At 55.5% G+C, this 18,234-nt stretch overlaps 1 long non-coding RNA gene across 1 annotated transcript; it reads left to right on the top strand.

The window, feature by feature from the left end:
- The first annotated feature begins 5,771 nt into the window (after positions 1-5,771).
- LOC125965006 (uncharacterized) lies at positions 5,772-13,099 on the top strand. Its single transcript, XR_007478423.1, has 3 exons — positions 5,772-5,794; positions 7,507-7,597; positions 13,065-13,099. It is a non-coding gene; the product is annotated as an uncharacterized LOC125965006 (long non-coding RNA).
- Positions 13,100-18,234: the final 5,135 nt, after the last annotated feature.

Raw genomic sequence — 18,234 nt, 5'->3', positions numbered from 1 at the left:
TCCTGCAGCCTCACCCCTACTCTCACTGCCCACCGCCACCGCCACCCCATGCAGGTAACACCACGCAGCCTCAGCCCATCCTCCTTCAAAAGCCACTTAGTCAGGGACGCCTTCCCTGGCCCAGACAAGGCTAGGCCCCTGCCAAACTTTCCTCTACCACCCGCTCCTTTCCTTCATCGTGCCTCTATTTTTTCTTTATTGTTTGTGTTTATACTTTGATTTCTGTGTGTGTGCGTGTGTGTGCGTGTGTGCGCGTGTGTGCGTGTGTGTGTGTGTGTGTGTGTGTGTGTGTGTGTGTGTGTGTGTTTAAGGCCTACCTCTCTCCACTCTGGAGGATTCACCAAGGCCCAGGCAGTGAGCAGTTTGCTTGAGGCTGCATCAGCCCCGGGCCTGGGCCTGGCCCCGGAGAGACGGAGAGACGCTCCAAAAATGCCTGCTGAACCGGCGAACGAAGGAACTGCTTTTGTCTTCTGGCTTGGTTGTGGGGGGTGGGTGCAGGGGGGTTGTTTGCCGTGGAATAATACTGAGTGTTTAAAAATACTGCTAACTGCCGAGTTCTTGCTGCACCTGTGTGTGTGCACGTGGGTGTGCCCACACACGTGTGCCTCTCTGGACCCTGGACAGAGATGAGACAGAAAGGGCAAACATTCTTGGCATCGGCTCCCAGATGCATGACCCTGTGGAGGAGAGACACAGGGTGGGTTCCTGTCGTTCCTGGCATTCCACGGAGTGTGGAGGGTGCTCTGTTTACCTGGGACTAGCCTGGCCCCTGGCCCCTGGGACACACCTCCCTGCTGGAATTTGGCAGACACCATCATCTTCTTTTCTGGCTTCTTTTCCTCATTTTCTCAGAGAGTGAATCCTCACCAGACTCTTCCCCACCGTCCTCCCCTTGGGCCGGGAAAGGGACAATCAAATCCTTCCCCTTTTCAACTGAGGCGTTCCAAGGGAAGGGGAGCCCTCATCTATGTCCCCCTGACCTCCTGCTGTCAGACAAGCCTGCAGATCACTGTCAAAGACCATGCAGACACAGAAATTTTACAGAAAGCCCGGCTACTCTGATCCCATCCAGGCCTGGAAGGCTGGACCATCATCAACCTTCTGCTGCCCCAGTGACTCCTGGGCTGTGGCCATTGTCTTCGTGGTGCTAAGCCCTTGGCCGTGTCTCTGTTGCAGGTAAAGGCAAGTGTGGCCGATGTCTTCAAGAAGGGGGGCACCACTGACCACCCTTGAGCCAATTCTAGGAGCTGAGCTTGGATCCTGTGAACTTTTAGCCAAAGGGAAGACATTAAGATGTTAACATTCTATTATTTCTGAAATTCCTCGTCCAAGCATCCTCTACCTCACATAGATTCATTCAACAAACTGAATAAGGCCGACTTGATGCCCAGCACTCAGCCCTTGACCTCGGAGAGAGAAACATGAAGCAGACGTGAGAACTCCATCTGAGAGGCTGTGACAGGGAGCCCAAGGGAGCGGCCTGCCTGGTGGGGGGCAGGGGGGGCGGTGTCAATTAGGAAAGGGGCCCAGATGAGGGTGCGAGAGCTGAGTGACAGCTGAGAGTGCTTGGGGTGGGGGTGGGGTGAATGGTGGGTGGCGAGGAAGGACTCCCCTAAAGGAAGAACACAGACCAAAGGCACAGAGCGGGGCTGGCTCATGCTTTCCAGAGCAGAGGTGGTAGCCGTGTTTAGTTTCTCATTACTCCACCTCCAAGCTATCTCTGCCAGCCCTTGAACTCCCAGCACCCACCAGCAGGTGCTGGTTAGCGGGGGTCGGAGCCGTTTGCCAGGGCGGCGGTGCTGCAGGGCCAGCACTCCTGGTCCCAAGCCAAGTTGAATGGGCTGCAGCGAAGGGGGGGGGCAGGGGAAAGGTGCCTAATAGGTGGTTCTTAATTATTATTATTACTTTTTATTAGGAGCCGCGGCTGTCCAGACCATAAGGACGTGTGCCCCCCACCTCTGCTGGAGCATCATTAGGGGATGTATTTGGGTGAGACTAATGAGATTGGCTCAGGGAAGGACCAGAAGCAGACCAGGGCGCCGCTGGTTGGTGCAGCAGAGTTTCAGCCGCACTTGTATTTTTGTCAGCAGACTGCTGCTCGCTGAGCTGCTTGTGCATGTGCCCCTGTTGCCTCTGGGCTCAGGCTCTGTTACAATTTGTTATGATTATCAGGGCTGTGAGGTGGGGAGGCTGGGTGGAATTTCCACCTTCATAATGAGGAAGGCGGCCCTGGCCTCTGGGACTCTCCTCGGATATCCCAGGGGGCTGCAGGTGGGAACCACGGTGGGGGCCCAGCCCCATCTTTGAACCTTGCAGTACTTTCTCTCTCCTCTATGCAGAGGGCATCACCTAGCCCAGTCCAGTCCGTCCGGAGAAAAGAAACTATTATCCCGAATGTAATGTAAGCAGCTATAGCACAAGACCACCACCTTCACTTGAAAACCTGCTCTACCCCCACCTCCTACAGGAAGACCTCCCTGATAATACACAGACATTAATTTCCATCCCCTCTGTCTGTCTGGGTACCTACTTGTAGGGCGGCTGTTGGCATACTCTTGTGTCATTTACTTGTCACATGACAGTCTCTCTAGCTGGTTGTGAGGACCCAGAGAGCAGGGACTGTCTTTTGATCACCTTCGTACCTCCAAGGCCCTGACACTCAGTGCACATACAAAATTTTCAAGATGTTTGTGAGGTAGAGTTGATCTGAACTGGGAGCACTTATGTTCCAGCATAGCCACTGTCCAAGGGCAGGTCATCAGAGACAAAGGCAGAAAGACAGAGCAAAAGAGACTGAGGGTCAGGCAGACTTTCAGAGGCCCAAGTGAGCACCCTGGAGAAAGGTCCAGAGACAGGCCAAGTGGTGTCAGAGTCTGCGTCACCAGGGACCAGCCACTTATACCCCCCAGATGTAACCTCCCTCAGGAGTTTCTGTGGTTTGTCGCTGACCAGATAGGGTGATGTCCTGAAAAGGCAATAGAAGACAGAGTGATTCTCAGGGCAAGTAGCCTTGCCCTAGCCAGGCAAGGGGTACTTCTCAAACCTGTTCTGCTGAACTGGGTTGGGGGGGGGCGTGGGGTGGGGCTAAGCAGAGGTGTGCCCACAGCCAGGTACACAAAGATGCCACAGAGACACAGGCCACAGTTCCCTGACCACCTGTTCTACACAGCATGGGGGCATGAAACCATCCTTTTGATACCAAAACAAAGACAGACATGTTGTAAAGTAAGGTGCCAATTTTGGCTATTTTTTAGACGAAGTGTGAAACATCTAAGCAATGTCACACTTCTGACGCTCTTTCTCAGCCAGCAGGGCACAGGGGTTTGTTTGTTCTTTTCTCCTTTGCCCCTCTGGGGTGTAAGTGGCTGGGAAACCCCACAGAGAGGAGGGAGAAAATCAGAGACTTTGGCTAAAGAGGGAGCTGAGGGCTCCGTGTGGAGGGGATGCTGGCTCAGGAGTGCCCTGTCCAGGCGGTGGGAGTGATGCTCTGCCTTTCCCTCTGTGTGGACTCCTTTCCGCAGACACTGCCTAGCGGGGGAGCCCAGAAGAAGAAACGGGGCCCTCAGCTCCAGGACTCTGGCAGGATATGTTGCTGGGAAAGTGGCACAGGCGTGAGAATGGACAGCACACTGGGGCCCTCTCCATGAGCCTCCCCACTTCCTTCTCTCCTCTGGGGGGCTCAGTGGGGCACCTTCCTGTGGGCAGGAACCTTCCCATAGTCACCAGGTGCACCCCAAGTGGGGTCTACTGCAGTGGGCTCTCTCGCCCCCAGCTGGCAAGGGGGCGCCCAGGCTTGTGAAGGGAGGGAGGGCAGGGGAGGCCAGATGTTTATCCTCTCCCCACCCCGCCCACCAGTTCCCTCCATCCGGGGTCACTTCAGGGTAGCTGCATCCCTTAACCAGAAGTCACAATGCAACGCAGCTTTCTCCTTTGGGGTTTCCTGCCTCTCCAGGTGGAGGGTGGACACAGCTCTCCCGCTCTGCATCCTGGAAGGTGCACTAGCTCTTGGGTTACCCCTCACCTGCCTACACCTGTGTAGTTAGTCCCATGATTAACATCTCCCCTTGTTTATCCCGTGTGGCTAGACAGTGGGAGGATGGGACGGGCAAACGAGAGATCAGCTTAGACATTTGGGAGAGCAGTGGATTCTAGATGGCCAGTTTTGCTCAGCTGTTTTGGGGAGCCTGATACATCGTCCTGAAGACAACTCTGACGCTATATCCCGGATTAGCAGCGGGAAAGTGCTGTGATCCATTAGTAATGTCTGCCATGGGAGCAAAGTCTGGAAGTAGGGACACGTGTGCCCCGTATTCTGCCATCCCAGGACCCATCCTAGAGGGCGCTGAGCTGCAGGAAATGGGACTTGGGTCTCTCTATATGCTTCGGTGGGAGGGAAGAAGAGGTCATCAAGATCATTTTGAATAGAGAAGCACAGTCCTCACTTTTTCTCTTCTGCAGCACGGTGTTGAGGGATGTGGACAGAGGGGAATTAGTGAGGGGCCACTGCCGTGGACACGAGGATGTCAGAAATAGGAACATGCAGTGAATGAAGAAGGAGGGAAATACTGGGGAGCGTGAGAGAGATTTTGAGGTCAGATTCCTAGGACTTGATGGCTTGTTAATTACCAGGGTTGATAAAAAGCAAGATTGGGATGACTCTTATAATCAGGCTACACGGAGGATGTAGGTACCATTATGGGAACAGGAGACCCAAAAGGATCCGGAAGAGGTGGGGGAGAGAAGTTGGGAAAGTGTAAGATGTTCTTATTGTCTTAATACAAACCCTGGGCTCTGAACACCCTTCGACAGGTGTGCTCTGGGGTGGACTGGTGGCCGTTCACAGTCTCCACTCCCCCCCCAGCTGGCCAGTAATGAGGCAGTTCTAATTGGAATCACAGTGGTGGCACCATCTGGCCTCCAGGAGTGAGTGACAGCAGGGGGAGGGGCGGCAGCTGGCCAGGGAGGGGGAGGGGCGTGCAGATGCCACACGGGGGCCTGGGGTCTCCCTACCTGGGGCCAGCTCAGAAGCCTACCACCCCCCTGCTCCTGCCGGGACCTTGTCTTCTCAGTGACACTACTCTGTCCTTGTCCCCTTAGCCTGGCCTCCCAGTTTTCCTGATTGAGTTATTTTTTTCTTCCAATTCTAAAATCCACAAGCGCTCATTGTAGAAAATTAGAAAAACAGAGCTCACTCCTAAGAAGAAGGGAAATCCACCCTAAGCCCACCTGCAGGGAGAGGGGTTGGTAAGAGCTGGTCTATTCCCTCCGGATTATTTTCTTTCTTTTCTTTTCTCAGCATGTTTGGGGTGGACACTGAGGCCACCAACCTGGGCCTGCAGGAAACAGTGCATCACATCGGGCTGGAAATCAGCTTCGTGGGGTTCTAAGCTCCGCCCCCCACTGGCTGATGCCCTGTCCTGGGCCGCACACGGTGCCAAGGTGTGTGTGAGTGGGGAGGGCTGTCCAGGGGCCCTGGGTCCGCACGAGTAACTCCGGAGAGAGGCGGGGACTCTGGCTGCGCATGTATCGCTCTTGGACTTGGAGGTCTTGGAGAGTTGGGAAAGGGGCACCCTGTGACCACTGATGACTGGGACCTTCCCTGGGGCCTCTGGGCCCCTGACCTCCCTTACCCCGCCCAGCCCTTGTCTAGGGGGAGCTCTTTACACCCCCCATTTCTCCTTGCCACGTGCTCCTTCCCCAACTTTGTCCTTTCCTAATAGACTTGGAAGGCCACAAAATCCAGAGGCTAACTCTTTTATAACCGGAAACAAGCTCCTCTTTACCGCAGGGGAAGGTAAGGCAAAATCTTCCTGGGAGGTGAAGGAGGCTAGAAAGAGAAAAAGAAAACTCCCTCCATAAATAAGTCCCCATCCTAAAGCAGGCTGAGCTGTGGCATCCTGACAGACACACGCGCTTTTCTTACAAAATCGAGATTATAACATACACGCTGCATGCCTTCTCAGTGTCTCCCTCCACCTTACACTGTGGACATTTGCTCATGTCTTTGGAAAATGTGATTTTTGCTGGTGGCTTCTAAGGTTTAGTCAATGAGCCAGAACCAGGGGGCCCAGGGGGTTAGGGACCCATCGTGGATGTGAGCAGAGACTTGTAGCAACAACCTGTTTCCTTTCTCTCTCTCCTTCCTCAGCCCATCCCAACCCGGCGCCCTTCCCTGCGGCCACTGCCTCACTCAAGGACCTACCCTGGTTCCCTGCTTTTATCACATCAAGTGTAAACTCTGGCTCCAAACCTCTCCATAACCGGGCAGGCCCCTTCTCTCCTCTGCCGGCTAAGGCCCCCAGGCTCACGCCGTGGGTACCCCCTCTCTCTGGGACACCAGTCTCCGGAAGTTCTCCCCCCACATCTCCCTCCCTGCTCTCCCTTGGCCAGCTAGCTCCCACCCCCTCCGAGCGGCCCCTGCTGCCCTCTCCAGGCACTCCCACCTCCCTCTCTGCCGAAGCATCTCCTGAGGGTGCGAATCTCTGCCACCCTTGGGAAAGCGCTGAGTTCCTTGCGGGGCATGACTCCCCCCTCCCTGAGCCTTGAGGCCAGGCGCTCAGGGCGGGTTGGGTTTGGGTCTGATGAAGGGGTCCATGACAACGGCATCTCTCCGAGGAAGGGCTGTGCCCACTGCTGGGCGTCAGGGGGCCTGGCTCTGGTTAGGACTGTTTTGCTGTCCAGAGCCAGCCAGGAGCCAGGCCTGGTTGGGGGGAGAAGGGACAAGGGGTTCCAGCAGCCAGCCCGACAGCGCTCCCTGGCGGGAACATCGCATGTCCGCCAGCCCGTGTGCCACAGGGCTTCCCCACCCTCACTCAGAATGTCATCCCAGAACCCTCCACCCATTTCCAGCTGTTACCCCATCCTTAGCACCTCGCAGATGAGAAAAACGAAGCTGGGCAGGGAAAGTGGTCAGTCCCAGGTCACAGAGGACAATTCCAGGGTGGACATTGCTGTGTCACTTGACCCTCACCCCAGCCTGAGAGACAGGGGCTCTGAAGAGGTCCCTGCCCAAGCCATTCAGCTGGGGGGTGCTAAAGGCACCAGTGAGTGACCTGCACCGCAGAACTTCAGAAGTTCTGGGATTTGACCAGTAGCCAAGGGTGAAACAGGCCGAGGCAGAGAGTGGAGCATTCAGGGTGGGCTTCCTGGAGGAGGGTGGCTGATCTGCATTTGGCAGGACAGGAAACGTCTGGATCTGGACAAGAGACCATGAGGAATATTCCCGTGGGGGGACCAAGAGGAGTGGCCGAAAAAGAAATTTCTTTCTTGGGCTTTAAAAAGGCAGAGGCTCTGCAGAGAGAGCCAGTCCCGGGTCACAGTTTTGTTTTGTATTGTTTTGTTTTTCATTTTAATAATATATTTTATTTAACCCATATTTGTTGGGGTTCCCAAGACCACTCCCAAGGGAGGTGACTCACTAGGAGGGCTCAGCATACAGTTGCACCCATGGCTAAGTTGTTTTTTTGTTTTGTTTTGGTCTGTTGGGTTTGTTTTTTTTTTTTACAGCAAAAGGATACAGACTGAATCAACACAGGGAAAAGGTGTGTGGGGTGAAGTCCAGAGGAAACCAGACTTGAGCTTCCCGGAGCTTCTCCAGGTGCAGTCACACAGGACACGCTGAATTCCCGTAGCTGTGACAACACACGTGAGATACTGTCCACCAGGAAAGCTCCTTAGAGACTCAGTGCCGGATTTTTACTGGGCCTGTAGAACCTCTGCCAGCACAAACCCAAATTCCAGACTCCCCAGAAAGGGAAGAGCAGGAATTTAGCATAAACCACGTTTTTGTGCAGACAGTTGAGGCCCAGTGAGCCACTCTCACCGTTTAGGGGATGGTGGGAACCCTCCCAGGTCACAGGTTTCCAACAATTGCTCTGGACTCTTACACTATTTCAGATGATTTGCCATTAGACAAAGAGCGAACCTCTACGCAAAGCACACTCGTTTTTCTGCTTTTCCTCCTGCCTTGCTGGCTCTTCCGTTTAGGTCTCCTCCACTGGTTCCTTGACCTATCAGTTTTGGGGGGCCCTGGCTCAGCCTCCCCAGCTCTCCTCCTGTCACTCTCACATCCATCCCAGGGTCTTTCAGTCCCGTCTGTCGTGCAGGTGTCTCTCTCTGTTCAGCCCTCTCTGCATCCAGACGTCAGACAGGCACCTGGAACCTCACGTGACGGTCACCATGACCCTTATCTCTTCCCCGACCCAAGACCCCTTTCCCCATCTATGGGATCATCACCCACCCATACACCAAGCCGTACACAGGAATCTCCCTGGCTTGTCCCTCCTTCCCCACATCAGCACCACTCAGGAGACCTCTCTCTGTTATCTCAAGCTGCATCCTTCTCTACCCACTCCTGTTTTCCCTCCATCCAGACCCCTCCACTGCCACCGCTGGGATGGCCGTAGTGACCTGTCTGGTCCATCTGCCTGCTCTCCTGTCCTTAGAGACCACGGTCCACACAGTGGCCAGAGGGAGCTCTTTATTTTATTTAATTATTATTTTTTTTGGCGGCGCCTCATGGCTTGTGGGATCTTAGTTCCCCGACCAGGGATTGAGCCTGCGCCCTCGGCAGTGAAAGCGAGGAGTCCTAATCACTGGACCACCAGCCAGGGAATTCCCTACAGGGAGCTCTTTAAAATGTGTGTCTTGGGCTTCCCTGGTGGCACAGTGGTTGAGAGTCCACCTGCCGATGCTGGGGACACGGGTTCGTGCCCTGGTCCGGGAAGATCCCACATGCCGCGGAGCGGCTGGGCCCGTGAGCCACGGCCACTGAGCCTGCGCGTCCGGAGCCTGTGCTCCGCAACGGGAGAGGCCACAGCAGTGAGAGGCCCGTGTACCGCAAGAAAAAAAAAGTGTGTCTTGCATCCCTCCCACAAGGACTGCCTGGTCCTGCCCGCCTCTTTCACTGGTCCCCTCGCTCTTGCTTCAGCCAGCTGGGCTTCTTCCACCAGCACCAAGCTCATCCCAGCCCAGTGCCTTGGCATTTGCTGTCCCTCCCAAACCTTCCCAGGTGAGGGTAACAACCTACAGGAGGCTGTGGCTGATGGGTCCAGAGCCAGCAGGACAGGCGCAGAGGGGAGGGAAGACGGCTGTGGATGGGCACAGCAGGGACACACAGAGCCTGACGGGCTAAGCTGGAGCCCAGGAGGAAGGACTGGGCCCCAAGTTCATCTGTTCCATCTCCGAGCCTATACTTTTAATGATGGGCTGACCTGCAGGAGATGCTGGAGCCTTCTTCACAGAGCTAAGCACACACCCAGCCCAGGAGTGGAGAAGGCTCAGGGCGGGGAGGGGGGTGGTCTGGTGGGAGCTGGAGGTGCTGCGGTCCCACTGCCTGGCACCATCTCCGTCCCCTGCAGACCAGCATCACCTGGAGGGCCAAGGCGGGCGACACCATCTTCTGAGTGTCAGAGGGATGTGACTGCCACCCCCTTCCACCTTCACTAACACTGTGTGCAAACGCTCTCTTGGGGCCCAGCTTAACCCGAACTGCCCAGGGAAGGGAGTTCTGGGAACGGCATTTCATCTTAGGTGAGGTGACCGGGTACAGATCCGTCACATCACCCCAGAGTCTGACCCTGCGCTGGGCCCTGGGGCCACAGGTCCCGCCTTCAGGGAATCTGTCATCCTCGTGAACAAGGACAAGTCAAACACGACTTAATACACATGTCAAGAAGTGCGGGCAAGGCGGTGGAGAGCCTGGACTGGTCCCCAGGGAGGGACATCCGGGCTGGATGGGGGGGCATGGAAGGAGGCTGACCATGCAGGGCCAGGATCCTGGGGAGGGGCCAGCCCACGCCAGCAGCCAGGACCGGCACTTCTGGGCGTTGGCTTGGACGGAGCTCCCCTTGAGAGTGCAGGCTTTGGAGTGGAACCAGCCAGGGAGAATGACTGTGGACCCTGGCTCCAGGGGTGGCCTTGACTTTGAAGAACCTCACGCGCCCCTCTGGAACACAGGGCTGTTGGAAGAATTCAGGCCAACCCAGGTACACGCAGCGCCATATGCCTCGCCTCCAACCCTGTGTTGGCTCTTCCTAAAATTGATGTTGTCATCAGATCCTGAAAAGTTCAAGGGGACGAGGAGATTTCCTGTGTCTTCCCAGCGGGCACTTTCTTTTTTAATGTTTAAATTTTAGTTCTAAGTTTTTTTTTGGCTGCCTTGGGTCTCCGTTGCCGCGCGCGGGCTTTATCTAGTTGCGGTGAGCGGGGGCTGCTCTTCGTTGCAGTGTGTGGCCTTCTCTTGTGGAGCATGGGCTCTAGAAGTTGCAGCACGCAGGCTCAGTAGTTTCGGCATGCAGGCTCTAGGGCTCGTGGGCTTCAGTAGTTGTGGCGCACGGGCTAAGTTGCTCTGCAGCATGTGGGATCTTCCCAGACCGGGGCTCGAACCCATGTTCCCTGCATTGGCAGGCAGATTCTTAAGCACTGCGCCACCAGGGGAGTCCCGTCACTGACTCTCTTGAACTTGGGAATTGCCTGAGTGCAGAGGGGCTGGGGCCCAAGGTTTGCAAGTGGGCCCTTCTTTCCGGGATCTCCCCCGACCCCCCTCTGTCCTACCCGCACAACCTCATTCCCCACGAGGGCCTGTGGCTGCCCCTGCCAGCTGTCCTGATTTACAGAAAAGGGCCGTGATTAATCAGCTAGTCAGCGCCGAGTGCAGCCGTGTTCTTTCATTTCCCTGCCCCCTGACCCCCAGCACAGTCCCAGGCAGCACTGGGCAAGTGTATTAATCATGCACTTTAAAAATATTTAAAGGAGGAGCTGGTCTGGGAGCAGAGTCTCCTTTAATGGACTTGTTTTCAGCGGAGGGTGAGTATGCTAATTAGGAGATAAAACAAACTGGCTGTTTGAAATGCAAATGAGCCCGTGAGGCGCTCCTGGGGCCTTCGTCCCCAGCCGCTGCTTCGGAAGTTAAATCTTACATCTCCAGCCACTTCCTGCCATCGATTTTTAACCAAAAAAAGATAGTGGCTAATTCTGAAACTGAGAGGCGCTGGGTCTTGTTTTCTCCCCCTCTTCTTCTGCTTTTATTAGGAACAAGAATAAAAGTCCCCCTGCGGGCCCCGTGTGCGGAGAGACCCAAGCAGAGGCAGCAGCTCTGCACGCCTGCGGACCCCCACCCCGCCCCTCAAGTCCCTTCCTCTCCTTTCGCTCCGCCTCTACCTGGATCCGGGTTCCCTGACTGTCTCCCCTCTGCCTTCCTGCCCAGTTAAACCCTCTCCAACCTTCAAGCTGCCGGTGGGAGACTCCGGGAGGTATCGGAACACTTCCCAGCCTCCAGCATTTCCCTTTCGGAGGCCTCCGCGAGCCCCTCCCGCCCACTACCAAGTCTAAACCCCACCTCTGGTCGGGCCTCCCCAAGCCCACCCCACCCCAAAGGGCCTGACCCTCCAGGTCCTCCTCGAGTGCCCCTGACTCTCCTCCAGCTCCCACTCATCCACAGGACTCGGGGTGAGCGTCACCTCCTCCAGGAAGCCCTCTCAGATCTCTTCCTGTGCCTGTTAGGTCCCTGGATGTGACACCTGTCTTGGGCGTGGCAGAGAACCTCTGTGTTCCTATATTTGTCATCTCCCCAGGACCAAGGGCTCCCTGGCGCAGGAGCTGTTTTCTTCCCCACTCGGCCCCCACCTGCTGGTCCAAAGCTGGCACTTAGTAAATCCTGTTGAGCTGGGTTGACCACAGGGGAGGCCCATGAGCTCCCTCTACCAGTGACAGGCATCCTGCCAGCCCAGGGTCGACCGCCTGCAGCAAGACAGGTCTTGGAGAAGCACAGAAGTGCATTCATCCAAGAGGCGCCTAAATCCACCTCCTTGAAGACACAGCGCTTCACCTGCAGGGACCTGCTCCAAGTCTGCTCCTGTCGATCGATTGATGGGGAAGTCTCACCCCTTGCTTCTTTTCTAGATGTCAAGATTGAGTCTGCACTCCCAGGCACGGTCCAGACAGCCTGCCTCTTTGTGCATACAGGGGCAGAGTCCTCTTCGCCCAGCTCTACCTGGGCAGCCCTGCCCTTCCCCCTCCCACCTGTGGGGTCTCTCCAACATTCCTGAATCCCAGCTGCTCTCAGTATGGCCTCCACCTTCCCCGGACTGGTGCCCAATAAGAATATTAGGACATTAATACCATCTTCAGTTTCTCCCCCTCCCCCAAGACCAGTCTCTCCCCCCACTCTGTCCAATCCACTGCATCTCACTCCTCCCAAGTCCTGATCAGACTGTGTCAGGTTGGATGGTCTGGGAAGCAGATGCTGAGAGGCAGTTAAGGTGCAAAAGTTTATGTGGGAGTCTCACTTAGGGAAGCAGAGGGAAGAGGCAGGGAGGGGGGGGAGGAGCCTCAGACCGCGATGCAGACCCCAAAGGACCTGTGCCCCCCGGCCCGTGGGCACTGGAGCAAAGCGTGTCCATCCCCGGAGACCCGTCCTGGGGACAGTTATGGCTGGGGCCACCCCGTTAATGTGACTTCCGCTCGAAAGCTGATGACACTAACAGCTGGAAGCTGAAGGCTAAACACTGCTCCCAGGTGGACAGCAGTGCTTTATCCAAGGGGCTCTGAGCGGGCCCCCTCCTCAGGTCTTAGGCAGGGCTCCCCAGAGAGCAGGGCTTGTACAGGGAGGGGGAAGAAGGCTGCGAGGGCCACTCCCAGATGCTCCTGAAGTCAGCTGCCCCACAGGCACTGGTGCTTGAGCTTGGGACCTCCCGAAGGGCATCACGGGATGCATGTCAGACACATCACCTGGGGATGAAGGAGGGAGGATTCATCCAGCCACAGTGGCCCCATGGGGGTTCGCTTCCACCCACACTTCCTGGGTGCTTAGGCTTGGTGCTGAGCAGTTTCCACCAACACCCCCTGTCCCGTGTGGACCAGAGGCAAGGCGTCGTCCAGTTGCACCTGTGTAAGGGTGACCAAGGTAGCAAGGCGCTGGTCAGGCAGCAGAAGAGATGGGAGATGGCAGCTTGTCCAGGGCCGGGGACAGATAGAGCTTGTTTGGGGACCCTAGTAAACTTGAGGGGCTTATATGCACATCCAGGAGGAAAGTCACATCCAGATGTCTCTTTAACCATCTGTAGTTGGGGAGATGCCAGACTGCAGACTTAAATGTGGGACGACATGAAAAGCCATGGAGGGGCCAAGCTCACCTAACGAGGGAACAGACAATATGTATTTGGACTGAGACTTCAGGGCTCCCTCAAAGTCGAGAGATGAGGAGGAACAAGCCAAGGAGACCAGGAGACTCTGCAGGGGCGAGACAGCCAGGAGAGCAGCCGCCCTGTGGTCCAGGTATGGAGGGAGGCCGGTCTCGGATGGGGGCTCCCCTTTAACTGCAGGGAGAGCAGAGGATCTGGCTGTCCAGTGGGCGTATTTGGTAGTGGGAAGGCTGTTTTCTTCCGATGCTCTTTCCTAGCTCTTTTCTCGGTGTAATAAGAGGCCAAAAGTTGGGAGAAATTCGAGGAGGCTGTTGGGACGTTGAGGAGAGTGAAGATGAGAAAGTCTTCCAGGAAATGGTGGGAAGTGGATGTTGTGGGTTCTCTTTCATTCAGCGTGTGTGTGTGTGTGTGTGTGTGTGTGTGTGTGTGTATGCACGCCCCAGGGGTCCTCACCCAGGCTTATTCCCAGGCTGGAGTCAGGAGGCTGGTGGAGGGTTGTAATGAGGCTCAGGGTACAGCTTCGTTCAGTGGAGAGCATCTGGGGTCACATCTAGTCCTGGCTGCACTTGTCACGTAGAAAAGTCACTTTCAGCCTGTTGTGCCTCTGTTTCCTCACCTGTGAAAGGCACGTGCTGGGCTCCTGGAGTCCAGCTCCATCTCGCAGGTCTAGGAGACCACACCTATGCTACACAGACAAAGTGGTCATATGCTGTTCTGACTTTGATCGTAGTCGGTGTTAATTGCACCTGCACAGAAGCTGTTCCCATCACTGGAGCAGCTCCCAGAAAAACCAGAATCCATGAGGTTTAGGGAGGACCGTGGCTACCAAACTCCAGCTTGCACGGAGGGGTGGGGAGGCACCACCCAGAGCAGAGGGGGTGGCTTCCAGGACTCCTCCCTGAAAAGCTCTTCCAGCTCCGGAAGGCCGTGTAGCCACAGGCTGACAGCTTACTCTCCGGGGATGGGACACGGTCAACCCTGCTGGGTGAGTGGTCAGCCTGCACACTGCATCTGCCCCCCTGCTGCTCACAGCTCCAGTGGGGGGACTGTCCGGGTGCTGTTTGTTACGTGCTCAGCACGGTACCGGGCACACGTAGGGTCCGGCGCCCGTTTGCTGAAGGGCTGGACAAGGGCAAGGCGTCTGGGGGGTGACTCTCTGTCTTGTCTCCCTCCCCCTCTGCTTCCCCTTCTCTGGTCTTTGCCAGCACATCCCGCTGTGTCCCTCTGATAAATGGCCAGCTCCTTGTTCACAGGAGGGCCATTTGGGGGGCCCTGCAGGGAGCTGTGTAGGGCCTTGTTCTGCCTGACACCTTTATTAATCGCTCGCCTGGAAGATAAACAGCTTGTTAATTAAATTTGCAGATGTTGCTAAATTCGGAGGTGTTTTGATTGTTCAGTCCCAGGAAGATAGAATGGTCCCACACTGGGTCTGGGAGGAGTCAGCCTGAACTGGGCCAGGACGTGGGTGTTTAGGCTGCGTGGTCACGGTAAGAATCACGGCCAGCTTTGCTGCCCACTTGCTCTGTGCCAGGCACTGCAGGAACTGGGAACTGGGGGCCTGGGTGCCAGCTACTCACACCCCAGGGGCTTGGAGCAGGTTCCTTCCCTTCTCCAGGCTGCGATTTGCTCATCTCTGCAAGATGGGACCTTCAAGGCTGTGGCCTTTGTGAGCCTCAGTCCAGGGGGTGGTCAGGGAGCCTCTCTGGGGAAGTGGGGGGCAGTCAGCCAACCTGGATCTTAGTGGGAACCTCGGGGACCTGGTAGGTTTAGGGAGGGTTGAAGATTCAGATCTTAGCTGTTTGTAGGGGTGTGGAGGTCTAAAGGTCTGTGGGTCTAGGAGATCAGGGGTGTCTGGGGAGTCCGAGGATTCTGAGGAATCTGGGGTCTCAGGAGTCTAGAAGGGTCTGAAGATGGGGGACAGTTTGTAGGGTTGTAGACCCTGGTAAGCTGAGGAGCTGAGGAGTTAGGGTCTGAGGACTGGGGTTTGGGAAAGCTGGAAGTGCTGGGGGTCTGGGAGATCTGGGGGCCCTTGGGGATCTGGGTCTGAGGATTTGGGGGGTTGGAAGATACGGAGCCTTGGGCTGTCTGAGGGTCAGAGTCTTAGGGTCTGGGGCTCCAGGATGGTTTAAGATATGGGAATCTAGTGTCTGGGGAATTCCTGGATCTGGGGGCTCCAGAATTTAGGGATGGGGAGCCTGGGGGAACAGGGATCCTGGGATCTGGGATCTAAAGGTGCCTGGGAGTTGGGGGTCTGCGGTCTCAGATAGTCTTGGGGGTCTGGGAAGCCGAAGGCTCTGGAAGGGTTTGACGGGGTGAGGTCTGTAGAAGCCGGAGTTGAAAGCGGAATGTGGCCCAATATCGCCACCTAGTGCGCCTCCCTCTGCATTACAGCCAGCGAGGTGGAGGCGGCGGGGGCGGGGAGCGGCCAGGATCGCAGCTGTCCAGCCCTCCTGGCATCACCTCTCCCCTCTCGGGGCCTGGAACCTCCCAGGTGCTCAGCGCCCTGCAGGGAGGAGGAGAGCAAGCAGAATCTCCAGGTTTACAAACGTGCAGGCCGGGAGCGCTGAGGTCTGGTTCACCAATGCGCCTCCAGCGCTTGCAACAGCACGTGGCGTGCTGTGGACGCGCAATGCGTGTTGAACCAGGAAACTGACATTTTCCAAGCAGTTCATCTGACAAGGGCAGCGCTTACCACCTCTGCATGTGCACACGCAGACACACCTTGCTTTGAAAGTCAGGCGTCGTGCAGGTGCTGAATTGGAACAGGATTTTGGAGACATTATCCTAAGATTCTGCCTAAGGACTGCCCACTCCCGCGCCCCCAGGACGTCTGCCGTCCACCTAATTCAGAGCCTGTGGCCCGGCAGGACTCACGTGACAAGTCTTAGTTTCAGCGCTGCTTCCCAAGCTCCTGGGCTGTGCAGGGCCTGGGTCTCCATTCTGTCTCGGCTACGAGAGGAGAGGGGACCGGCAAGTAGGGACCGTCCCGCAGTGTGGACCGGGTGGTGACAGGCACACAGGTGGACGGGAAGAGAGGGGGCGGGACTTCGGCACCTCCAGGGAGTCGGCCCCTCACAGGAGAGGCAATACCAGAGCCAGAATGAGCGTCAGAGAGAAGCCGAGTAGAGGGAACACAGCAAGAGCAAAGACTTCCTTGGAGTCACTGTAGAAGCAGCGCGGGGGCTGGAAAGGCTGCGAAGAGGCGAGAGGCTGGAGCTGAGGCTGAAGGGAGGCTGGGGCCAGGCCTGGGGCGGAGGACCCCTGGGGGGCAAGGGGCTGGGACATGGTGGGAGAGTTCCTTTAGAGGGAGTCCTGGTTGCTGGGAGGGAAGTGGCTGGGCAGGGAGGCTGGAGACGGGGCCAGACCAGGGGCTACGCATTCATCTGAGAAGAGGTGACAGAGGTCCTATAATAATCAGAGTAATAATATATTTTAAAAATTTTTAAAAATTTTATGAAGTTTAGTTGATTTACAGTGTTGTGTTAATTTCTGCCATACAGCAAAGTGACTCAGTTATATATATCTTCTTTTTCATATTCTTTTCCATTATGGTTTATCCCAGGATATTGAACATACTTTCAATATAGTGCTAACCAGAATGATAGTAATGCTATCAATAATTATGCTAAAAAAAAATAATAATTATGCTAACAAGTACTGCGTGCTTACTGGGTTCACTGACTCATTTACTGCTTTCAACATCCCCCTGTTGTTGAGGTTAAGCCACTTGTGCAAAGTCACCCAGCTGTGTGGCTCCAGAGCCCGTAATCCCTCCGAGCTACTGAGGTGAAGAGGAAGGGACACCTGGGGACACCTGCAGTGGCCTTATGCCCTCCAGCACAGCGTCCTAGCCTTCTTTCCCTTTGTCAGGCCTGCCACCTGTAAGTTTCCTTCTACAGGATCGACTCCTCAGGCTTGTATGCAGCCATGTTTACCAGGACCCGCTCTCTGCCAGTGCTGTGAGCCCGCCCTCCCAGTCCCCCTGGATTTAGAGGGAAGGCTGTATTTTACCAAGAAGCAGGGATGCCAGCCATCTCTCTGTCATGCAAGACAGACCGGGGATGGCAGAGGATTAAATTCCTATGGATGTGAAGTGTAAAATGCAAGTTAATTTCCTGCAGGAAAGGAAATCCTTGACACTTCAGCCAGATGGGGGTGGGGGAGGGAGGTGAGCTATGAAGGCAGCGAGAAGGTGGGGAGCTGGCTGCCTCAGCATTTGGTCATGACCCAAAACAGACTTTTCCGAGGGGACGCACGTGAGTAGATCAGGTGACAGAGGTGCTGCTCAGAGACCCCCAAATCCTCCTCTTTTGACAGCTCTCGTGGGCTTGGCCTCCACGAGATACAGGGATTTATCTAAGGCGCTGTATTAGCTCTAAACGGTGGAAAGGAAACTGTTGGGGTTTCCAGGATGTAACGAGCAGGAGTGCAGAACAGCACCGATTTCACATGAAAATATTTTTGGGGAAAAATCAATTATAAGAATTTAACATGCATGTATTACAGATATTTTTAAAACGGTTTTCAGAGGAAAACCACATTATTTTCTTCATGTTGATATAATATACAGTATTCTTAAGTCCAGGAAGAAATCATGGCTTTGATCAGAGATTCCCAGGGGATGTGAAATGCTCACCTTGGCTGGGATGGTTTGTGCGGCTCAGCTCTGCCACTAGAGGGCGGCAGCACCCGTGGTTTTAACCCTAAGGTCTTGGCCTTCTGTCCTTGGTGAGGGGGGCAGGATACTTGGGGGATTTTGAAGGGAGGGCAAGAGTGCAGTGCATCTTGATTACCAACCAAGATGGTAAAAGTTTTACTTCTGTGCACCAGAAACTACGATATGTCATTTAAACATCATTATAAGCCCATAAGGAAGGTATTTTGAGGATCAGAGAAGTTAAGGAGTTTGCCTGAGGTCACTCAGCTAGTAACTGACAGAGCTGGGATTTGAACCCAGGTCTGCCCGACCCCGAGGCGGGGGCTCTTCATCACCAAGGGCCCTCTGCCCTCAGGTCAAGGTCAACATAAAGATCCCTGGACCCCCGGGCTTTCTGCAGTGCAGGTTTTCTTCCATAATCTGATGCAAATGTGC

This window comes from Orcinus orca, chromosome 7, assembly GCF_937001465.1.
Source record: "Orcinus orca chromosome 7, mOrcOrc1.1, whole genome shotgun sequence".
Lineage (NCBI taxonomy): Eukaryota > Metazoa > Chordata > Mammalia > Artiodactyla > Delphinidae > Orcinus > Orcinus orca.
This window is presented reverse-complemented; position numbering and strand designations above follow the sequence as displayed.